General features: G+C 44.6%; 1 pseudogene; it reads left to right on the top strand.

Moving 5' to 3' along the window:
• The first annotated feature begins 1,671 nt into the window (after positions 1 to 1,671).
• On the top strand, positions 1,672 to 3,198 carry LOC119726175 (annotated as a pseudogene).
• Positions 3,199 to 25,791: the final 22,593 nt, after the last annotated feature.

Below are 25,791 nucleotides of genomic sequence, written 5' to 3'. Positions count from 1 at the left end.
ATGGAGGAGCTGATGTTGCTTGTTGAAGACCTTGACTACTGGACCATCTACAACAAGGAGCTTGTCATCCTTGCTCACTGCAATACACCTTACATTATCAGTGAGGCCATTGATTTGTAGCCTTTGTGGGATAGGAGATTTGTCCTGGTGACTGTTTGGAATGGATGCTGTAAATAGTGCATCATAGTTTCCATAATATTTTTTAGATAGTACAAGTATTTTATTACCAGAGAGTGTTGCAACATGTGTTATCAATGCATTTGTTAATCCAAAGTTCTTGAAATAAGACTTCAGTTCCCATTTCTCCTTCACACATGATCTTGCACGTCTTGGCGTTGGCTTTTCTGCAGCCTTTGGCTCTTCTTTCAGAATGAGTCTCCCAAGTGACCTCTCACCTTCTTCAAAGTCCATGAAGGCCAACTTGTCAGGAACTTGCTGTGGCTTTTTTCCTGTAAAATCACTGAGATTATGCAAGAGCTTCTGCTGAAGTTCAAGAATCTCATAGCAACTTGCTTGATTCATGAGTTGTTTGACCTCCTCCAGCTTGTGCTCTCTCTTTGTCACCCTTTTGCTGTTATTGGCTTGAGCAGTTTCAAATGCTCTGACTCTGCCTTTATAAATCCTTTCTGTCTCTTTTATCAAATTATGTTCTTCCTGTTGGATCTTTGCAACCTCCTGTTGGATCTTCGTAACCTCCTGATAAGCCTTTTTCGAGATTTTCTTTTGAGTGTCGGCAAACATGGTGTCAAGCTCTTTGCGAGATTTGCACATCTCTTCTATGGTGTTGTTCAATTCTGTTTTACCCTCGCCAACTCTTGCAACAAGTTCATCTATGTTTTTCTTACATTTCTCTACTGCCTCAGGTAATCCAGTGAGCGAGTGTTTTGCATGCTCATTTACAGAGCATGTTGTGCATGTGACTTGCTCACATGAGTTGCAGTAGACATTGAGATTCTGCTCTGGATGCTTGCCACATTTAGGAACTTTGTCTCTTAATTTACTCTTGTACACTCTCTCTCCTGATCGAAGTTGAGCCAGTGTGTAGATTTTGTGAGATTTCATCATCAAAGTCATACGTTCATGTGCCTTTTGACATTCTTGACAGAGGAAATGATCACAGTCCATGCATCGTGAAATAGCCTGATTCTCCTCATCACAGGCTTGACATTTGATCTCTGACCCTTGACCTTCCAGTAGCTTTTCCTGCATTGTAACTTCCTCCACCAGGGCGCTGAATGCAAGGTTATTAGGGAGATCAGCAATCCCTGACCCTTTCAACACGGTTTCTCGTCTGCACAGAGGACATGTCAGCTTTGTACCACTAGGATCTTGGCTCTGTCTGAGCTCTTGGAGGCATTGGAGGCAAAAACTATGCAAACAGTCCAGCAGTTTGGGCTGCCTGAAACGGTTGGTGCAGATGGAGCATTTCAGATGATCCACACTAATCTTCTCCAACGCTGATTGCACTGTAACATTAGATGCCATCCTCACTGTTGGGCTTTGTGTGATAGGATAGACGTTTAACCTGCAAATAAAAGGTTTGGAATTACATGTATTCAAACTTCAAATGATGATATGGTTGTAATAGGTCAGATGTAAAGTTGAAAACATTATTCACAAATCACGTCTATTCACATGCTATATGCTTGTTTTAAAACTGCGGTTGTTTAGTTTTGTTCATGTGACAGCTCATTTACATATTTCTCCTGCGCAGCGCCCTCGCTTGACCCTTAAGGTAAAGCTCTCACTTAGCCAATTGTCTTGAGTGAGTCATTCCACCACTAGCACTGGTACTGTAAACACCACACAGTGTCCTGCCACTTCTACACATGTACTTAGTTAATGCCTCAAGATTTTGTGGATGACTCGACTGGGGGTTTGTTTTGTTTGTGTAAGATGCAGTTCACCATTAAATGAACCAGTCACAGTAAATGTACACCATCCTTGTCGGGTCACATTTTCCAGTGTCACATTTGGCGTCGTAGACAGGATGGTGTACTAATACTGCATCTACCCCCAGTCGAGGATGAGGCGAAACTAACGGCAGACAACTGACCCCGAGACGAGCTGCTACAGTTATCAAGAATGGAGGGAATGGAGCAACTGCGGGCCGAGCTTGAGGCGATGAAGGTAGCTCTTCAGGCGGAGAAGGAGGAGCGTGAGAAAGCCACAGCAGGCGTCAGCTCCACTACCCCACCAGCGAAGCAAATATACGTAGCGGCAGGGAGACGGCTGGACCGCTTCAGGGGAAAGCCGGAGAAACCGAGTGATCCATCTGTCCAAGAGTGGGTCAGTGACGTCAAAGGTCAGTTGACTGCACGACAGATCGGAGGGGAGGACGGTGCTGTGTTTATCATCGACCATCTTGCCGGCAGAGCTAGGCAAGAAATCCTTGGCAGAGGTGACACCGTAAAGAGTCCAGAGGAAATCTTCCGTGTACTGTTGAAAGTCTTTGGTGATGGTGAGACGCTTCCCCAGATCTAGCAAAAGTTTTTCTCCTTCCGACAAGGCCAAGGAGAAGATCTACTGAGTTTCTCCCTCAAGCTCATGGAATTGTTTAATTCCATGGCTCGCCTGGATGTCTCCTTCAATGCTACAAGAGATAAAACGCTGAAGGGAAGACTAGCCGAGGCAGTTTATGATGAGGGTCTACGGAGAGAACTGCGGCGCATGAACATCGATTCGCCAGAGCTGAGTTTCTTCGATGCCAGAGACCGTGCCATCGAGTGGCTTGGCACCAGCCGTGTCAAAACCCAGAAGGCAGTAGCAGTACAGGAGGTCAAGGCTGAAGACGGGGCACATGGCATGAAGGCACTTCTTGAGAGGCAGGGTGAACAACTGCAGCGGCAACAGCAGCAGATTGAGGCACTCTTACAGGCCATGCAGCGACCTGCTCGCCGTTGGAGTCAGGGTCCTAGACGTTGCTACAATTGCCAGTCCACAGGTCATCTCAAGCGAGACTGTCCCCATGCCCCGTCATCCCCGTCGTCAGGAGGAACGAGTCAGGGTACCAGGGATCCCCAGCAGTTTGTCCCCCAGCAGTCTATGGCACAGCACTTTGTCCCCCAGCAGTCCGCGGCCCAACAGTTCGTTCCTCAGCAGTCCCCAGTACAGCAGTTTGTCCCCCAGCAGTCCCCAGCACAGCAGTTTGTCCCCCAGAAGCCTGGCCCCCAGTTAAACTAGAACGGCCTGTCATTGAGAGCCACACGGCAGGCCCACAAGAATCAACTAATAGTGGCTCAATCTACAGAAAAGCGGTAGGGCAGTGTCCAGAATCTGTCGTCCAGCTTGGTGCATCAAGGGTGCGTTGTCTACTTGACACAGGAGCGCAAGTTTCAACGATTACTGAATCTTTCTTCAAAGAACACTTTCTTGAGACAGAATTAGTAGATGTGACTGCGTTCATCAGCATCTCCGGTGCTCAAGGTCTGGCCATTCCCTACCTCGGCTATGTTGAATTGCCACTAACAGTGCTGGGCCACTCTTTCATCAACATGGGTTTTCTGGTGGTCAAGGACCCTACAGGCACATCAATTGCAGAGAGGAAGAAGAGAGTACCAGGAGTGATTGGGTCAAACATCTTCAGGGACATCCGAGAGAAGTTACGGCAAGATGCAAGCGGCCAAAACTACCTGGAGGTTTTGAACAGACGAAGTGACGGACCTGAATGGGCTCATGTACTCGCTCTCTATGAGGAAGTGCGAAGTGGCACTGTACATCAGCCAGATATTGCAGGTAAAGTCCGAACAGTGGGTTCCAAGCCCATCCTAGTCCCCGCCAACTCTCTCCTTCTGATGGAATGTTCAGTGAAACCTGCTGCAACTGATGTGACTTACGAGGCCATAATAGAACAGCTGGATGTAGATGTGACCCACATACCAAATGGGTTAGCTGTAGCTCCTACACTAGTCTCCGTCGACAGCAGTGGTAGAATACCGGTTCAAGTTGCTAACTTTACGAATGATGACCTCTATTTACCCCGAGAACCCCAGTAGCCACAGTGAGCAGTGCGGTCGCCGAACAGCACAGCAGAGCTTTTGAAGCAACTTGGCAGGAAATGCAGGCAGGTGAAGTTAAAAACGACTGCGCTGATGAAGCCAGGAGCCTGATGTCACGGATGAAAGTCGGTACTGGGCTAAGTGACGATCAGCAACATCAACTCCACCAACTAATTTCCAGCCATGCCAGCACATTTAGCAAAGATGAAGACGACATCGGACTCTGTGACAAAATACCTCATGCTATCAACACTACTGACGATGTTCCAGTTCGAGTACCTCACCGGCGCATACCACCTCACCAATGGGCTGAAGTTCGAGAATACCTGCAGAAATCTCTCGAAAGGGGCGTGATCAGGGAGTCATCCAGTCCGTATGCTTCACCGATCGTACTCGTGAGGAAGCGAGATGGAAAGCTGAGGCTTTGTGTTGATTACAGGGCCCTGAATGCCAAGACTCACAGAGATGCCTATCCACTTCCCCGCATCGACGAAGCCCTCGATGCACTTGGTGGAGCAAAGTTCTTTTGCAGCCTGGATCTCGCCCATGGGTTCCATCAAATTCCCGTTGCTGCAAAAGATGTTGAGAAGACAGCATTCCGAGTAGGGACTGGAGGTCTGTACGAGTTCACCCGTATGCCCTTCGGCCTCTGCAATGCGCCAGCCACATTCATGCGCTTGATGGACAAAGCGTTCGGTGACAAAAACTTCCAGTCTCTCATCGTCTACTTAGATGACATCTTAGTCTTTGGTCGTACCTTCGAGGAGACGCTTGAACGACTACGGTTAGTGCTGGACCGCCTCACTGAATTTGGCTTGAAGGTTAAACCAGAGAAGTGCAACCTGTTCACAGAACAACTGAAGTACTTGGGCCATTCCATATCTGATGGAGGGATATCTCCAGATCCTGAGAAGATCAGCGCGGTGAGAGAATGGAAGAAGCCAGCTACAGAACGTGAACTCCGCGGGTTTCTTGGTCTAGCTGGGTACTACCGCCGTTTCGTACCAGGGTTTGCTAAAGTCGCGGCTCCACTCCACGCACTCTTAGGAGGAGCAGGGAAGAAGAAGCACAGAAAGGTCAGTCCCATCAAACCCATATCAGATGCATGGGATGAGTCTTGTGACAAGTCGTTCACTGACTTGAAGCAACTTCTGACGACTGCTCCTCTCCTAGGCTACCCCGATTTCTCTTGTCAATTCATCCTGGAGGTTGATGCTAGCTACCAAGGTCTGGGTGCAGTTTTGTCCCAACAACAAGAGCAAGGTTTGGTAGTCCTGGGTTACGCCAGTAGAGGCTTGAGAGAGAATGAAAGGAACATGCAGAACTACAGCAGCATGAAGTTGGAACTGTTAGCATTGCGTTGGGCAATCACTGTGAAGTTCAGGGACATCCTTCTCGGTGCAAACTTTGTCGTTTACACTGATAATAACCCCCTCAGCTATCTTCAGACGAACACAAAGTTGAGAGCAACAGAGACCAGATGGGCTGGAGAGTTGGAACAATTCCAGTTCACTATCAAGTATAGATCAGGAAGGAGTAACCGCAATGCCGATGCCCTCAGCAGGAAAACCACTCACAGTGAAGATCTGCAAACTTCCCACTCTGAAGAGATGTCCACTGAAGAGACCATTTCTTCATCTTATTCTTCCACTCCCATCCCCTCCACAGTTGTTTCGCAAGTAAGAGGCACCCTGGTTGAAGCTGGACTAAATGAACTCCACATCAGACCAGATGTAACAGCACCCGCTGCGATGTCAACCCTTCCCTCCATCTCTACTGAAGACATGGCTACACTCCAACGGAACGACAAACACCTAGGCAGATTGTGGACTTACTGGGAGAGTGGACGACAACCACACATCAGTAAGCTCATGAAGGAGGACAAGCCAACGCGGAAGTTGCTGAAGTTCTGGAACCACCTGGAAGCCAGAGACAACATTCTCTACAAGAAAAGAAAAGAAGCGAGTGGCGAGATCAGTCAACTTCTACTTCCTCAAGTTCTACGAGAGCAGTTGTTAGCCGCAGTCCATGATCAGGTTGGACATCAAGGAGTAGAAAGGACCCTTGCACTCGCCCGTAGCAGATGTTTCTGGCCAGGGATGATACACAACATCGAAGAGCACTGCCGGAATTGTCAGAGGTGTATGTTAGCCAAAGCTGGGAAGAAGCTCCATCCTACCATGGGTTCCTTAATCGCCAAAAGACCCCTCGAAGTTCTTGCCATGGACTTCACCGTCCTGGAGCCTGGCACAAACAATGTGGAAAACGTTCTGGTTCTCACTGATGTCTTTACTAAGTTTACACAAGCCATACCATGCAAGGACCAAAAGGCAAGAACGGTGGCTCGATGCTTAGTGAGAGACTGGTTCGTCCGTTTTGGTGTGCCTCGCAGACTTCACAGTGACCAGGGCAGGAACTTCGAAAGCAAAGTCATCCGGGAACTCTGTGAGATGTACGGGGTCACCAAGAGCCGAACGACGCCTTACCACCCCGAAGAAAATGGGCAGTGCGAGCGTTTTAATCGTACCATGCACGATCGCTTACGCACGCTGCCCCCAGACCAGAAGCGCAGATGGCCAGAACATCTCCCAGAGCTGATCTACGCATACAACGCAACACCCCACTCCTCAACAGGTTACTCCCCCTACTATCTCTTCTTCGGCCGGGAACCGAGATTACCCGTAGACCACCTTCTTGGGTTCGGAAGAGAGGAAGACGACGATCCTGAACTTGACCAGTGGGTAGCGGACCATCATGTGCGAATGCAGCAAGCATTTCAGAAAGCTGCAGGCACAACAGAGAAGGAGGCTCTCAGAAGACAGCAACGCCACAATGAGGCAGCGAGAGATGAGGATCTCCATGTTGGAGCAAGGGTCTTTCTTCGAAACCGTTCCGTCAAGGGGAGAAACAAGATCCAAGATGTGTGGGACAACCGACCTCACAAGGTTGTAGGGAGGCCGAACCCAACCGGCCACGTCTACATCGTTGCTCCACTTGACGGAGAGGGGAAGGAGAAGACCCTGAATCGAAAGGACCTCCTAGACAGCAGAGCCTTGGTACTGGATGAGGAGGAACCTCCACCTACTGAATGTCGTCATCAAGATGACCCAGTTTTGCCAGCGCACACTGACGAAGATGAGGAGGCAGAAGAGGAGGCAGATGAGGTGGTCATCATATTGGAGACAGAAGGTGAGACTCCGGCGATGCCAACAGGTCAACCAGAGCCAGAGAGTGCACCTGCTGCTTTTCACAAAGCAGGGGAGCACCAGCCCGAGGACCAAGCCCCTCAATCTTCAGATGTGCAAGATCCGGAGAGAGCACCCGCTGCTTTACACAAAGCAGGGGAGCACCACCCTGACAATCTAGCCCCGCAACCCCCATCAGAAGTGGAAGATTCTTCACCGGAACCCACTACAGAGGAGGAGGTCCCACTTGCCAAAGCGGAGCAGTTGCGCCACACCAGCCGTGCTGGAGCGGGACAACACTCCAATCTCCATCACCTCCCGAAGTCCGTCATCCAGTCGGAGACTCCAGCAATGCCTGTCCCTGCACCTGCGATAGACCCACGTGTACTGGCAGACATCAGCCGAACGCAGCTGCTGTTGGCACAGATGTTGGCCGGAGTCCAGCCAAGATGATTTTTTTGTAAATAGTTAATTGTACTTTGTTTTTTTGTATTAATCTTTTATCAGTTTAGGTTGTCGGGACGCCAACCTTAGAGCAGGGGAGTATGTGACAGCTCATTTACATATTTCTCCTGCGCAGCGCCCTCGCTTGACCCTTAAGGTAAAGCTCTCACTTAGCCAATTGTCTTGAGTGAGTCATTCCACCACTAGCACTGGTACTGTAAACACCACACAGTGTCCTGCCACTTCTACACATGTACTTAGTTAATGCCTCAAGATTTTGTGGATGACTCGACTGGGGTAAGAATTCATTTATATTGTTTTAATAGTTGTTCTTATTGCTGAAGTTCCTAAGTTTCTTTTTATTGAGACTTTGTGAACACTTTTTGATTAATTCTGAAGTTAGCTGGAGTATTCTTAAACTTTACTCTGATTACTGAATTTAAAGTGGATTCATTCCTTGATGGTCTTTAGGAAGCCCAGATGCACTGTGTTGTTGTATTTATTATTGCATATTTAGGAAAGATCATCCTTTTGATGACTTTCTGTGTTTAGAGATATAATCTATTTCCATGGATTTGAAGGATTTAGATTTCCCTAACTTTGATTACATGTACATGTATATCCACCTTATTTCTTGTTCACATTTAGTTAACTTTCTTGAGTACGCAAAGTTCAAGAATAGATTTCCTTATTTTACTATATATTCCTCATCATCTATTTTCCACTTTTTATGTACATATTCTTAGATTTATACTTTAGTGTATAAATTCATAGTTCCTTTGTCCTGTGTAGATGCCCATAGTGCAGTGTAGTATAGCCACTGTTTAGACCCTTAATCCCCTAAGTTGCTGCATATATAATGAGGTGCACTCAGTTTCTTGGAAGGCACCATACCTTAGTACAGGGAGGCAGGAAGTCTGCCAAGTATGTTTATTACCCTGCAGAGATTTCTTTTGTCCAGTGTTTATTGGAGCGTGTGACCTAAGATACCAGTAGTGTCTTATTAGACTGGCACACTAGTCCTTACGTTTATGTGATGCAGCATATATTACTCATATTTCTCTTTTTGTACTTAATTAAGCATGCCATCTGCATATTTGTTTAGCATTTATTTAGTTATGTTATTTCTCCATAGTCCTTTTTTGTGATATTAATTCATTTTTCCTAAGTTAGTTTCTTTATGGATCCTTAGGTTATAATGATGAGTGGACTGACTTAAGTCTATGGTTTGCTGAGTCCATAGTCATATATATTTAGAGGTCACTGCACATGTGCTTTAGTTATTTCCTATTTTGTCTTTGCAAGTTAAAGCATTCACATGCCTTGTATTAATTCATTTTGGAATTTAACTTGACTTTACAGTTAGAAGCAAATTGTGTTATTGAAATAGATTTATCTCTATTGATTGCATTATAATCCTTGAGGATTATTATTGTTCTTTTTATAATTTACTTTGCTGGATTGGTATTTCCTAAAGCACTGTATTTATATGGAATTTCTATTTTGTATCTTTTCAGGGTTTGTTTTGTTTGTGTAAGATGCAGTTCACCATTAAATGAACCAGTCACAGTAAATGTACACCATCCTTGTCGTGTCACATTTCCCAGTGTCACATTCAAAAGAAAATACATGTAGCAATCAGTTGCAACAAATGTACAATATATGGTTACCTTTTTAAAGGGAATACACAACATTTGTTTTTGCTGTAATATTCAGAAATGGATGTATTTTGTGGTTAGTATTTTCTAGCAAATATTGTTATGTTGACTTTTTTTAAAGTTTTGTGTTCGTAGATACTAGAAAAACCACAAAAAAAAAACAATCCTGTTCTTGTAGACTGGTTCCCCGACCCAAAATGATGAAATGGAGCAATTTATAGTGTCAGGGAATTGGATCAGGGAACCAGTCTAGCTTGCTTGTACCCATTCATAGGAGTGTAATTGATTGCAAACTAAATCTGTTAAATTGGGGGTTTGAAAAGAGTCAGTTTTGTCCAATGCTGGTCAGTCGACCAGCATTGGAAATCGATACAAAAATACCACTTTTCTTGAAAATGTCAGCACGTGCCATGATTTTACAGGATTCTTTAGACTGTCATTCACTAGCAGTGCAGTAAGGTATTTCATAATAATTTGGTAGTTTTGTTTTTTTGATGTTTGCAAATGTTGTATATTCCCTTTAATGTAAGAAGAGCATAATTATATATTTTGTCCTGACAAATGCAACATTAAAGAATTCGTTTCAGCTGTTAGGCCAAAAAAAAAATAAGTCGGTCTCTGGTCAGCGCGCGCGTCGATTTTAACCATGCGCGTCGATCTTTTTTTTTCCAAAATGTTCCGCGGTAGCTCCAACAGCGGCCTCTATTTCCGCGCCTCCTCAATTTTTTTTACCGAAGAGCCCCAAGGAATGGGAAATTGCACCAAGGTAAATGATCGAAAGCACCAAGGCAAATTATGGAGGACACCAATGTACATGAGGACACCAAAAAAGCAAAGTAGTACCCACATTGTCTGCACAATCCAAGCTTGAAGAAAAAGAAAAAGAAACCAAAAAAAAAAAAAAGCCGCGTGGCCGCGTCAATTCTGGAACTTTGGTCTGACCAGAGACCGAATATTATTTTTGGGGGGGCCTCATGGGACATTTTTTTACGCCTAAGGTAAATTATAATAAAATTCATAACAAGTCAAACAAAAGTAGGTCACAAGTGAAAGGTTTTCCACTTTGACAAAAAATGCCTTTTGCCACAGTTTTTAGTAGAGTTGTTGGCTATTCGTAACAGTTACCGACTTCCAACAGTTGGGTGAAACGTTACGTAATCCTCCTTTTAATGATGGCATTCAAATGGCGCGTGATTTCTATTGTGACATTGAAGTGGCGATCCTTCTCGCACGCACAGAGCGATTCTTTTACAAAGAAAACATCCTCTTCAGCGCTGACTGACTTCAATAGGCCCATACTTAATTTGCATGTGACAGTTACAGACATACAGTCACCCCTTGACTGTTATGTGAAACTGTTGTACAACTGTTAGACCAGACTGTTGCGTATAAAGCAATCAAATTGCACTTAAGAACAGTCGTTGTAAGTTGCCACGAAAAGGTCTCTGAGTCCACTGAGGCATCCATCAATTATCCCCATTGCATTGGCTTCTGGGAGTAGTGGTCTCGTCATTGCCCATTCCTGGGCATTCTGCCATTTCACATGGCTTCGCTAAATCAAGGGGGCTTAAGGGCAGCAATCTCGAAATAATATTACATATATAATCTTCATTTTCCCCAAACATTTACGAAAGAATAGCATATGGAGGATATTACCATATTTTTTCGGTTTTCATTATTTTTTTTACGTTTTTAAATATTATTCATCGAGGCATACCATTGCACGAAGTTTCAAAGCTTCAAGAGCTTAATTGAACTGGGCTCAAATGCGAGCAAAAACGTTTTCACGAAGTAACACTCTCCCAGTTTGAACGCGCTGACCTCCGTTTCCACGAAGTAACACTCACCTAGTCTTGTGATACATTGAAGCATTCTACTTATGAACAAAAAAAAAAAGTTTCGCACCTTTTCTAACTTTTTTTGGTTTTACAAACTATCACTCACCTTTTTCTCTTATTTCTTGTTAATTTAAACGAGTGAAAACCAGCAACTTTAATAAATTCAATACATCAATTGTCCACAACGAGAAACCCAACTGAAAATACTTTGCAGTTTTGACGCAACGTGTTGTTCTACAAAACGTTCAACTTTAGATGCTGTTTACTCCGATTGCTAGGTTTTACTGGTATGTACATGAGTGTTACTTCGTGGTGTCACTGACGAATTATCAAGAGATTGTTGATTGGGGAAAGTGCTTCTCCTCGCCTTCCCGGGATTAAACTTCCCTTGAATATCAAATATTGTGAGAAAATCTTCACGAGTAACTCCAAAGTAAACAATAGACGAAGGTGTTCAAGTTAATCATTAAAAACATCTCTTCCTTGTCTCGGTTCATAAAATGAACAGAGCACTGTAAATGTCCCCAAAATTATCTTCACACGCGCGAGAGAGATAATTTGATACGTCTGCTTGTCTTGTAAAGCAAGGCCAGTATAGCTGCGTCATCCATATATATTTGCTTTGAGCTCAATGATTAACAATTAGTCACAAATACTACATGGTACAACTCGTTTTGCTCCCATTTAATGGCCCAGTATCGGCTCTGTGTGATTTGCTATTGCCATGTTTGAGGTAAGTGTGACACTGTTACGTTATGGGCTGTATCAGATTTCACCCAGTGCTCTGTTCGGAACATTTTATGAACCGAGACAAGGAAGAGATGGTTTTAAATGATTTACTTGAACACACTGATCTATTTTTACTTTGACTGGAGTGCGTTTTCACACTTCAAAAGTGCACTTTTCACACTTCAAAACAGAAATCATTTTACTCACATTTATATATATTTTTTAATAAAAACATAGTGTATTGCTATCAGTTCACATCGGAAATTTAGTGGTGCAAAAAAGAAGGCTGAATGCCTCATACAGGCATGACCGCTTATGAAACTAATTAAAGGATTGAAGAATCTTAATCCTCCAACTAACCATACTCCCTTTTTTGACAAGGTTTTCCAAGCCGAGTGACCCACAGGATTACTGGGGTTGATGTTAAGAAGGCCGAGCCGCCGTAATGATCACCACTTCAATGTCACAATAGAAATCACGCGCCATTTGAATGCCATCATTAAAAGGAAGATTACGTAACGTTTCACCCAACTGTTTGAAGTCGGTAACTGTTACGAATAGCCAACAACTCTAGTATAAATAGTTTGTGAGTTGACCTGACGAAGAATGACATTTCATTGACTTAATGAGGATGTGGCTTCAGGTCTGATTGAAACAGTTCACAAAAAAAGAATATTTTTTCTAATACTGGGTTTTGCCCTCACTGACGTATTTTAATAAACATTGTATACTCGGTGTTGTAAAAAGTTCATGAAAAGAGCACTCACTGTAAATACTTGGTAAATTTAAAAATTGGGAGTGGGGGCTAGTACCATCTTCCTATGAGGGCACTGTTCAAACCAGACGATCATGGATAATATGTGGCAATTGTCAGGACGGCACAATCGCCGATGGTTGCGTGAAATTTCAAAAAGGGCACTCGTAAAAGGCCGCTGGTAACAAAAAAGGCACAAAAAAAAACTTTTAAAAATAGGGGGGGGGGGCGGTGGTAAATGCTGGTGTAAAAAGGGCACTTGTATACGAAAGGTAAGTCTTACTGTTACTCAGGTGGGGCTCGAACCCAGTACCCCCTGTTTAGTAGTGCAGTCGTCTTATCACTCCACCTCTGAGCTTGCCTGGGTCAGTTGGGTGGTTTGAGTCAAGGTGGGCAGGAGTTACGGCGATTGTAAAGTGTAGGGTCTGGTTCCTGCAAGGGAACAAAATCCACTTTAGAATTATTGGACCTATCAAACTAGTTGGCGACATTCTCAATGAACAGGTATGTCATAGATAGAGGACAGGATTTTGATTTTTTGAGTGAAATTTGGGGGTAAAATGACGATGACAGCGCAACGACAACACACGCCCCAAAAATAAAGATGGTGATCGCTGCCCGATGTACTGTGAGCACGCATGGCGCGCTGAATCGCAAGGCACAAACCACGCAGGAAAATCATGATTTCTACCCCAAGAAACTGTTCAAAATTGCAAAACGGGTGTCATTAGAATTGAGAAAAGTCTGCTTTTGATTGTAAAGGTGATTTTTGAGCCATAAAAAAAACATTTTTGACTCTGATTTGATCAAAACAAAACAGGGGCCCTACACTTCATGATCACCGGAGTTTCTGCAACCCAATAATGCCTGCACCGAAAAATATATATTTCAAGTACTTTAACTGGCCAATATTTCAATTGTAGACTTGTAAAAAAAAGTCCACTTTTCTGTAAGAAAAGTGCATCAACTTCAGAGAAAAAGGCTTGCCTTCCATTGTTTTGATTTTTGGTTTTATCATTATTTTTTTGTAATTTACTCAGCTATACCTGTGCCGAATCTTCTTAAAGGCCTAACATTTGTTTTGTAAGACTGCATGTAAGTACAAACAATGCATGTCACTTATTTCTGTCATGAATACAAGATTTGTGTATTCCACGTCTGTATTCTAACAGGTTTGACGGATCCACCTGAATTTCCGTCAAATACGCAAAGCTGTAATTGGCAAATACTGAATTTAAATGTACATGGCCTTCATACGAGATAATGTGATGTTGTTGATTTATATCAAATGTGTAGACAGACTTACAGGTAGACCCACTAAATAAAAACATTACCTGAAGGTACACATGAAATGAGCCACTGCTATCTACACCTTCTGATGTCACTTACGGCAATGGTTGAAATGAACAAAGATGGCGATCTACTGTACATATACGCCCCTCTGTATCAACACAGACCATGTCACATGATTTTGAGTTCAGTTATTTGCAGTCCCTGGAGTCCACTTATGTAGCGCTGTGGTACGTGCTGTACGAGTAAAATCAAACACAGCATGCGACTGTTTTCTACATCTAACATATCCAAAGGTCTATAGGCTGTTAATATTAACAATTTGCCAGACAGGTTTATCAGAATAGGCCAAGTTTGCGCAAGGACTATAGTTGACCAATGGTTAACTAACGTTTGCCTGAACTCTGTCTAGTCAACGGTGGTTGACTACGCTAGTCGACTATTTGGAACCAGCCTACTGGGGTTAGTTGATTCGCTGGTAACCAATAGCCGCGCGCATTCATAACGCTAGCAGAGAGCCAGGATCCAGACGTTTTGCCATGACATTTTGACCAGCGTTTGACTAGAGACGTTCGCACGTTGCTATCAGTGCGCAGGCGTAAGGTATGTCACAAATCAACCACTAGTCGACTAATGGTCCTTGCCCGAACTTGGCCATAGTAAACATAAGAAGCCACAGGGTCAAGCTGAATTTCATGGCAAATGACATTTGTTGTAAATATCTTTTGATATGTCGCAATTCAGGAAACTCAAGTCTGTAGTATAGACAAAAGTAAACTAATAACCTAAGGGTGTACTGTTCAACGAAAATGGACCTAGCGAGCCTATGGTTATGCGCAAAAGTCAGCTTACTTTCCACGAGAACGGAACACTGTCAATCCAGTTCTTTGGGATCAAGAATGACATTCAACGGAAAGGCTTCTCAGTTACCATCCCAGCAGCGGACAATCAGTGGGTGGACCCAGAGTCTTGCCTGCACACTTACATCCACAAATCCCACAGCCATCGGCTGTTATGCAAGGATGACCCACTGTTCGTCACTCTTAAGAAACCATACGGAGCATTGTCAGCTGGATCAATTGCAGATCAGCTTAAATCCGCTATAGGTCTGGCTGGACTTGGGGGGCGGGGTTTCAGTGCAAAATCCTTCCGACCCACAACAGCTACAGTTGCAATTGACACAGGCTGTGATCCTGATGTAGCCAGGAAAATGGGACGCTGGGAATGCCCAGCAGTGTTCTATGACCACTATGTTCACTCCAACACTCCACAAAAACTTTCTTAATAACTTGTTTGGCCATAAGTGAAATATGAGCATACTGCAGAAGTGTAGCATACATGTAGTTGTACTTGGTGGTTTGTTAACATATCACTGGGTGCATAACAGACACTTGGCTTACTGTTTCACTTGGCTTTACTGCCAGTATTTGGAATTGACATGCTAATGTTTACCAAATTTCTTGGTGTTCTGGTTAAACATTGTCTCTCCTATTATGGCATTTCATTAAAGTTATTTCAAATGTTAATATTTAATATTCAGTGTTTTGCTGTTCCATGAGTAATGTATGTTTGCTTAAAACAGTAATTACAATGAAACAGCGCCCCCACACTGTTGGCTTGGATGTCATGACCTCTGCCCTGTTTGCAATTAAGGTCATGACATCCGGGGTCTTGTGTTCTGTCGGTTAAGCTTTGTACACTGGTGATGAATGCGTGATGGTACAGGATATGGCATTTCATTAAAGTTAATTCAAATGTTAATCTTTAATGTTCAGTGTTTTGCTGTTCCATGAGTAATGTATGTTTGCTTAAAAAAGCAATGTAAGGTGTGTTGTCAATTTGTTCACTTTGAAATGTAGGTGCTGTATGAAATGTCAGTGGCAGTCAACTGTGAGGAAGCAGAAACCTGTCTGCAAAAACAAGAACAGATTCCCCAATGTACTTCTCCATGTACAGGTATTAAAGTTCATTTTGTAGATGTTAGTGTACTTTTAAATATCCTGTTAAGTTGAAAAGTGGCCTTTCGAGGCAAACACTTGTTGGCACACTCGCACTGCATTGTGAATTGTTCTCAATTGTAGGGGGATTGCAATCAAGGGTGGATCTAGAACATGATTTTTTTTTTGGGAGGCAAAAAAACACATTTTGGTTGCCCAAAAAGTGGGTCCACAAAATTACGGCGTGGGGTTTAGCAATTTTTGGATCCCCCCGGATCTGCCCTTGAGATGGGTGCTAAGGTAGTCTGTGTAATATCCCCTTATGCAAACAAAGACTGCATCTTGACCCCGAGACCATTCAGCGGGCACCTTCTATGTCGGGTTTTCAGTAACCCATTGTCATGTACATCTAGTAAAACCTAGACACAACATCTATTATGTTTTTATGTTGTGAATTATGTGAGTAAAAATAGGCTGTGTCACAAGGGCTGTAACATGGTTTCACATCTGCACAGAGGACATATCAGTTTTGTACCACTAGGATCTTGGCTCTGTCTGAGCTCTTGGAGGCATTGCAGGCAAAAACTATGCAAACAGTCCAGCAATTTGGGCTGCCTGAAACAGTTGGTGCAGATGGAGCATTCCAGATGATCCACACTAATCTTCTCCAACAGTGATTGAGCTGTGATATTAGATGCCATCTTGACCACTTGAGATGTGTTTTGTTTTAAACCTATGAATGGATGGAAGTGTCCAAAGTTGTACTTCAATATGAAATGATCTTAGTAATCATCTCCAACATTGTCAACATGTTTTGTTTCCTCGGTTATTGGTATCGCTTGCAATATATAATTAATTCACTACATTGATATAATTTGGGTCCTATTTGCAGGGAGGCACTTGCAATTGGGCGGCCCCACTCGCTGGAGGGAGCACCTAGTTTTGGAGCTCATCCCAAAAAATAACCCTTTACTCCCTGAATTAAAAGAAAATGAAAGTGGATGTACATGTAAAATGGTTTGTTTTTTTCAGTATTATTGTTTAGTTAACAATTTGGTTAATTAGCACAAATATTGATTTCAGTGTACCTAGACAGTTACCAAAATGTTTAGTTTCTTGGAAAAATTGAAGCAAAGAGCCGTGTGCTCTCTGAGTGATCTTGGTTTGCTCTTTTCAGCGTTTGTAGCATCACTGATGTGAGTTTGGGCATGATCCCTGGCTACATATGTCATAACACATTCACGGCTTCCGACTAGTGCTCCTTGAACAGAGACAATTGAAATTGAGGAAAAGCCAACAAAGGGCTGGTCCGGGATAGCTCAGTTGGTAGTGTCGGTACGGTAATCTGCAGGTCATAGGTTAATTCAAATCTCACTTTATCAAGTTGTTTGTTCAACTTTAAAACTTTTATTTGATGTTCAGGCGCCGGGGGGGGGGGGGGGGGGATTAAAAAAAATGGCAGTTCCAATGTTACAAGGTAACTCACATGCAAACGGTCTTCCCCCCCCCCTAAAAAAGTAGTCGTAAGAAGGGGGCATTTGTACACTATTAGGTGTAGTGTGCAGGATTGTAGGATTTCATCAGTGCTCCCCATTGAAAATATGGTATGATCCTCCCCCCCCCCCCAACTTTTTTTTTGAGGCCTAAGTTTCTGGAAGAAAAAAAAACGGTCTACAATTCAGCACGCCTCCCCGCAAAAATTTCTGAATCCACCCCCTCCTAGCCCCCCTAAAATATAGGCTCTAGAACCGCACCTGTTGAGGTTCAAATGAAAGAATCAAGAATATTGAACAGGCAAATAATTGTGTTTGAGCATTGACTACTCTCTCTCTAAGACCAATGCTGCTCATACTGGCATATTATTCCATTATATTCTTAACAAATGCCATTAAATACGTGTACAACATTAAGCACACTTACCTGAATTGAAGTTATTTTGTTATTGTACGAGGAAATTTTGAAATTATCCTTCTGAAAGTTGGCACAGTGTCTGCAGTTTACACTGTTTGATGTACACGCACAGTACATGTATGTGAATGTTGAAATATTTGCATAACTTCCCAGTTCTATTTGTTGAAGCTGTTGAAGTCCATGTATATACGTGTACTATACGGGTAATTTATGCACAGATCTATGCAGGTTTCCTGTGCATAAATGGCAGTCAGTATTTCCATGAAACTAGACTTGCCCCCACAAAAATTAAATCAGAAGTCACCAATGTTATTGTTGGTGTCAGTAGCCTGGTGATTAACACATTCAGCCTGAAGAAGATTTTTGTTTGCAATTTATTATTTTCCTTCAGCAATCTACATGTATGTGCTCACTCTTGAATAAATCACTACCCCCCCCCCAAAAAAAAAATTGGCTCACCTAGTTTTGGAATATAACTTATTATAAACCCTCCTGAATGCAAGCATACATTGTGTTCAAAGTTGTCATTTCAGTCAAAATCAGTCAAGTGACTGTCTTTAACTGTTGAGTTCTCCCTGCCTACATAAAGCAGGATTCACTGGTCGTGACTGTTGATGTTACTTGATGCAGCTATATGCTTTCACTGTAGGTGATCAATATAAAACCAGCTGTGAATGCCACTTGCCTGCTTTTGTCTGTTGACTTAATTTATGCCTATAAATACAATAGACAAAATTGGAAATTTGTCAGCAGAAAAATCAATATAATTATCTGGCATGCCCGGGGTAAGAATCTCTCAAATCATATTACTGTTGGTATATTAAGGCTGATGGGGTTATTTTCTTTTGACTATTTCTTTATAATATCACAACTTGTCTAGTGGGAGATGCAAAAAAATAGAAAACACACCAATATTTCTAGAAAACAGAAGTACAGATTGGACAGAGTACGGTTCTTCATAACAATTGGAACTTTCTTTAAAAATACATTTGGTTCATTTGTTGGATTACGGTCTGAAATTTGTCTTGCGAAATGCGTGATTAAATTAGTGCTTTTTTACTTATACTTTATAAAACCTATAAAACAAAGGTTTTCTAGCAGTATAAATATTACTCACTTCTGAATGATACATCAAACTGAGAAATTGCTCCCCCCCCCCAACATTCAGTCATTGAAAAATTACCCCACAAATTTTGACTTATTTGCCTTCAGACAATAATTTACTCACATGTGTAACTGCTTCCCAGCTGCCCCTAATTTATCGCGATCAATAATGTAAATGCTGGGATTGAGTCTCCTTGCATTGCGTATATGTATGTGCACAAAAGTAATCCAAAATAACAGCCATTTAAAGGTTGCAGCTGCCCCAAAATATTAATATTACCTACTACACGTTGAAAATTCATTCTAAAATTAATTGGTTGAAAACACATTAATTTATTACATTCAAGATATTTCCTGGTTTCCCTTCACACAAAAAAGACAAGCACCCAATTGATCTTAGAGCAAAAGAAATGACTCAAGTTGGACTACAGGATGATTAAATGATTTTCGATTCAGAATTGGGTTTAATTAAACTCTTCAAATCCATAGAGATTAAATGTCTCCAAGAAAATCCCCAAGGCAAATCAGGCTTCAGATTAAAATCTGAGTAGAATTTGACCAAACAGTTACTATAGGGCCACTACTTTCCATTTCTGATCCATTTTCCAGTGAAGCAAACACTGTTGTTATAGTTGCCCTATAACTGTAGGCCCAAGCTCCCAATTTGGCAACATGGAAAATACTCAGGTGAAATCAATTGTAAGGAAATGTACATTACAATTATACCGCAGCACAGATTTGTAACACTTGACAAAAATTACACTGAATCATGTTATTCTACATGTAAGGTCCACTTCAGGGACTCCCTTACCTGTTAAACCTACAATTGCATATTTCCCTAGCCGTAGGCTTTCACGCTAGATTCTTTTTACCACACCGCAATAGCGCCCTCCATCGTCCATGCTCCCTAACTCGGTCCATTAAGCCAACTCGTCCTCTTTTTCTCTAGCGTTTGGAATATCCGGACGTGGTTTGTGTCACGGTCTTCGAACGTTTGTATGAGCTTTCATTGATTCTTTATTGAACTAATTTCAGATTGTTTGGATTCAAGACAGGTTTTACCAGTGTGTCTTGTGTCTTTTCTCTTTGATTTTACACACCATTCCCGTTTTATTTTGTTGTATTTTCGCGTATTTTCACTCGTGCGGTAAGCAACGTTCCGAGTCCTTTGTTTGATTTTGATTCAAGATGGCGGAGTCGCGCTACTCTAAACGAAGTGCGTCGGCAGTTCGACTCCGGTCTCACTCCCCCTCTGTAGATACCACAGGGGGAGAATTATTTTCTACCGGGGACATGCTTTCCGGGCCTCTGGCCCCCGGTAATGTTTCTGACTCAAGTGTTAGAGCTGTGCCTTTCGGGCCTCCAGCCTCTACACCTCCATCTATTACCCTTGCTGGGGACACGCTTTCTGGGCCTCTGGCCCCCAGCAGCATGGGTCCTTCGCCTTCGGGCAAGACTGATCTTTCGATTCGAGTCTTGAATCCCGCTGATGGTAAGAAGGTTAAAAAGGTTATTTCAAAACCCAGAAAAAGTACCGGAGCTAAGCTTTCCGAGCCTCTAGCCTCCGATACTCGGGTTCCCGTCGCTTCCGGCACTAAATCTAAGAAATCTGGGGTCAGTACTTTGAATGTTCCTGCCTCTTCCCCCAACGTAAGTGCTAATTCCGGTGTTACGGGTCAGGAAAAATCTTCCCGTTCCGACCGCCATCGACGTCATCATAAGAAAAGGCGTCGTTATTCTAGCTCTAGCTCGGGGTCCTCGGATGAATATTATTCTCCTTCTTCTAGCCGTTCGGGGGGCGATCGTCGCCGCCGCCGTTCCGGCACTTCTACACGGGCCATGCTGAAACAACTGACGGCCTCAGTTTCGGCTTTGGTTCAACGCCCAGCTAATATTAGCGCTTCGGTAAATGTTCCCCCGCCGGTGTCGGTGCCAGTGTCGGCCACCATTGCAGACCCCGGCCAGGATTCGGAGGGAATTGTTTCCTTGTTTCCATCTGATAATTTTTCAGAAGATATCGATTCCCGTCCTCGACCCCCGGACATTTCTGTCCCTTTGCCTCCGCGGGGGGCGGAGTCAGCTCCGGATGGCGGTAAGAAGTCTGACACTTTCTTACCCCCCGCACAACTTAATCCACCTGGTGATTATTCATCGGACAATGGCACCGTAGAGTCGGTGAATTTGTCTTCTTCAGATCTTAGATTGCGTCATGTCATGCGTGATATGGTTCGTGTTCTACATATCCCAGATGTGGAGGACTCGACCCCCGACAGTGAGGTTCGTAAATCCTTTAAAAAACGCACTGGTCCTCCTGATTCTAAGGCTCAGTCCTTCCCGGTCCTCCCGATTGATCGCACGTGTGCAGATCGTATCGAGGTCATTACCGGAGTTAAGAAATGGCGACCAGTGGCCAAGCGAGACGTGCGTCACTTCCGGGTCCCTAAGAAGGATTACGAGACGTATCTTTCAGTTCCCACCTTACCAGATGCTGTTAGAGACAAGATTGCGGCTGACTCTGGTGGACGCTCAACACTTAAATCACCGTTTTCAAGTAAAGAGCGCAACACTCTTGAAGACACTCTAGTCAAGGTTGACAAGGCCTCCAAGGCGGGCCTTCGAGTTACATGTTTTTTGCAGTTGCTTTCGGAGTATCTGGTCTGTTCATGTGAAGCGGATTCCGAAGTGGCTCCCGAGAACGTTGAACTAGGCTTTCGGTGTCTGGACGACTGCCTACGTGTCTGTATGGATCAGTTTACAAGGATTTCTTCCTTTTCTACATCTTTACGTCGGGGTAACGTACTGGATGCCATCTATCTGCCTACTGAAGGGGCTCGTACCCGGCTCGAGGCTCTCTCTCGGTTAGGTACAGACCTTTTCAATGGGAAGTTTCAGCTAACCCTTGAAGAAGAGGCTAAGCGGATCAAGGCAACGGATAAGATCAACCAGCGAAAGCCGACTCAAGGTTCGTCTCCCGCTGGTCGTGGTGGCAAGCGAGGTTCCGGTCTGCGTTTTCCTCGTAAGCCTTTACAGCCTTTTAAGGGTTCCGGCAGGTCTCCGTTAGCCAGCCCGGCTAACCCCTACTCAGGCTCCCCTACTCCTCAGCCTCAGCCTTTGTTGACACCTAGCTCCGGTTTTGGTGGTCGTAGTCGTGGCTCCGGTCCCTCATATACCCCCCGCTCCAAGGCCAACTATGGGAGCGGTCGGGGTAGGCCATGGCGGAGGTGACGCCCCCCCATTAGCGCCCCCCTACTACGGGCCCGTAAGGGGTCGCCTTCAGTCTTTCGCAAAGAGTTGGGCCCTCTATTCCGACGACAGATGGGTACTCGACACCGTCGCTCACGGTTACAAGATAGAGTTTACGAGTATCCCTCCGTCGTCGTATGTCCCTCGGCCAACACCGATTCCCTCCGATCAGACCAAACGCTTGGCTCTCGAATCAGAGATTCTCGCCTTACTAGAGAAACAGGCGATTTATCAAGTTCCGGTGGAGGACTCCAAGCGGGGATTCATTTCCTCATTCTTTCTAACCCCAAAGAAAACCGGGGAATGGCGTCCAATCCTAAACCTAAAGCCATTAAACAGGTACATTCGGCCCCGCCGGTTCAGAATGGAAACCCTTCGTACGGTTCTAGATTGCCTGACGATTCCAGCTTGGGCATCAACATTAGATCTGAAAGACGCTTACCTGCATGTTCCAATGTTCAAACATCACCGTCATTTTCTCCGTTTTCAATATCGGGGAATGATGTTCGAGTTCCGATCACTTCCTTTCGGCATTTCGACAGCCCCAAGGGTGTTTACCCGTCTTGCAAAGACTGTCGCAGCCATTCTTCGCTTGCATCACGTGCGAATTTTTGTCTATCTCGACGACTGGCTCGTAGTAGGACAATCGGAGGCAGAGACCCGCTGGGCCATGGACACAACCCTGTCTCTGGCAAGAAATCTGGGATTCATCGTCAACGAGAAGAAATCGCATCTGATCCCATCTTTCACCCCAACTTACCTCGGCGCCGTGCTCGATCTCCACCGAGGCATTGCAACACCAACAGAGGAAAGGATTCACAACCTTATACAATGCGTGAATCTATTCTTTGCCGTCACGATCGCTCCAGCCTTGGCCTGGTTACGCCTTCTGGGACTTATGGCAAGTCTAGTGGACCTCGTTCCTTGGTGCAGAATGCGAATGCGTCCCATACAACTCCATCTCCTGGCCTTGTATCGTCCGAAACGAGATCCTCTCTCGCTTTTGGTTCCGATTCGGCCCCTAGTACTTCAACATCTCAACTGGTGGCGCCAACGGGTAAACCTCAGTTGCGGAGTGACCTTCCCTCGACCTCAACCCACCTTGATTCTGACGACAGACGCATCCATACAAGGATGGGGTGCTCACATGGGAGCAGAGACCACAGCCGGAATGTGGTCCCCAGAAGAGAGTTTATATCACATCAACGCTCTCGAGTTGTTAGCAGTCCAACAAGCTCTAATTCATTTTTCCAAACTGGTGACAGGTCATCATGTTCGGATCATGTCCGACAACTCGACAGTCGTCTCGTATGTCAACCGACAGGGGGGGACTCGGTCCCCCCCGTTATGTTTTCAGACATGGGACCTCCTTTGTTGGTGCCTAGCGAACAAGGTGCGACTATCTGCATCTCACCTCGCAGGGAAAGTGAACACCCTGGCAGACGCCCTATCCAGGGGCAAGGTTATCCCCACAGAGTGGACACTTCATCGAACTGTGGTCGAGGCTATCTTCAAGAAATTCGACCGACCTCACATAGATCTGTTTGCGTCGGCCCTAAACCACCAGCTGCCGGTATACTGCGCTCGCAGTCGGGATCCTCAAGCATGGGCGTCGGACGCTCTCTCGATCGATTGGACAAACATGTACGCTTATGCGTACCCTCCAATCTCACTAATTCCGAGAGTTCTAACCAAGATAGAAGCGGAAGCGTGCAGGGTTCTTCTCATTGCACCCTTTTGGCCTCGCCAAGCATGGTTCCAAAGACTTATTCGCCTTCTCGTACATCCCCCAGTCTTACTTCCACAACGAGCGGACCTCATTTGCCAACCTCGGTCGAAGATTTTTCACCCGGGGTCAGAAAATCTCCACTTAACGTGTTGGATGTTGTCCAGCATTCTTTCCGATCAGCAGGCCTTTCAGCAGACGCTGCCTACATGGCTGCCAGAGGCCGTCGAAAATCCACTAGACAGAATTACGACAGCCGCCTTCAACATTTCTATAAATGGTGCAGAGTCGACTCGGTGGATCCGTGCTCAGCGCCTTTGAAAGATGTTGGTGATTTTCTAATGAAACTCTTCAATCAGGGCCTCACGGTGGCGACTATTCGAGGCTATCGTTCGGCTCTTGCATCAGTTCATGCTGGGTTTCCAGATGGTAGTACTATCTCTAATAATAACGCTCTAACCCAAATGCTTAAGGGTATGTTCATTGAGCGTCCTCCAAACAAGAAACTCTTTCCGACTTGGGATCTTGGGCGGGTCCTTCAGGCATTGTCTAAGCCACCCTTTGAACCCTTATCTGAGGCCGCAGCTATAGATTTAGCTGTGAAAACGGCCTTCCTTGTGGCTACGGCCACTGCTAGGAGACGGAGTGAGATCCATGCTTTCTCTATTGATCCAGGTCATATTCGATGGGAACCAGGTGGTGTTCGTCTGGTTCCCAACATATCCTTTCTGGCCAAAAATCAAACCCCGTCTTATACGCCCCCTGATATTTTTATTCCTGAAATGAAGTCCTTGTCCTCAGTAGCCGAGGACAGACTACGGTGTCCGGTACGAGCTTTAAAGTGGTACATTGCTCGTACCAAGTCTCTCAGAGGTAATGTTTCCCAACTGTTCATTACTACTACCAGTCCGTATAAGGCTGTCTCGCCAGATACCATTTCTCGATGGATTGTAAGGGCAATACGCTCATCCTTTAGTTCCTGGCCAGACCTGACAGCAGATGCTCAGGCGGTGAATGCCCACGAGACGAGATCCATGGCCACGTCGTGGGCCTTCCTTAAGGGTGTTCCTCTCAAAGATATTTTACAGGCTGCAGCCTGGAAAACTCCAACTACATTTATGTCATGCTACCTCAAAGATGTCGAGTCATCTGGAGGCAGAGTCGGCCGTAGTGCTCTGAGTGTACCCCAGCCTTCTATGACAGCCCCCCGGGAGTGATGGGATGTTTCTACCACTTCTCCCTGGGATTTATATTTATTGGTGAGTTGGCTTCCTTTCTTTTCATCTTGCTTAAAGAAATTTGGAAGAGCGCGAAGGGACGATACTTATCTCTTTTACCAAGGACTTGTTGATTTATTGTTACCTTGCGCCTCACCTGTTGACCCGCCTCCTTTTTACGGTGCCAGTCTATGCAATTGTAGGTTTAACAGGTAAGGGAGTCCCTGAAGTGGACTCCCCCAAATCAAGGGTGATTTGGGAGTCCGCGAAGGGACGATACTTACCTGTTAAACCTCCCACCCTCCTTCCCCACTGGGGTTCGGCTTTTACTGTGTCTTTTTACCAACACCTCGAGAAAAAGAGGACGAGTTGGCTTAATGGACCGAGTTAGGGAGCATGGACGATGGAGGGCGCTATTGCGGTGTGGTAAAAAGAATCTAGCGTGAAAGCCTACGGCTAGGGAAATATGCAATTGTAGGTTTAACAGGTAAGTATCGTCCCTTCGCGGACTCCCAAATCACCCTTGATTTGGGGGATTCTGTGTGATATGAACCTTTACCCCAGCCTGAAATACAAATCTCACAAAGCCTGCACTTGCATTTTGTATGTGAAAACAAGATGCCAAAATGACTTCTAATTTAGCCCCCAAACCATTTTTCTACAACCCCCTCCCCCTAAAAAAAACCACATTCAACCACATTCTATCTCACTGGCTCAACACTCAAATAAAAGTCTTAGTTGTCCCCTTTTATTTGCA

This window comes from Patiria miniata, unplaced genomic scaffold, assembly GCF_015706575.1.
Source record: "Patiria miniata isolate m_02_andy unplaced genomic scaffold, ASM1570657v1 HiC_scaffold_2, whole genome shotgun sequence".
Taxonomy (NCBI): domain Eukaryota; kingdom Metazoa; phylum Echinodermata; class Asteroidea; order Valvatida; family Asterinidae; genus Patiria; species Patiria miniata.
This window is presented reverse-complemented; position numbering and strand designations above follow the sequence as displayed.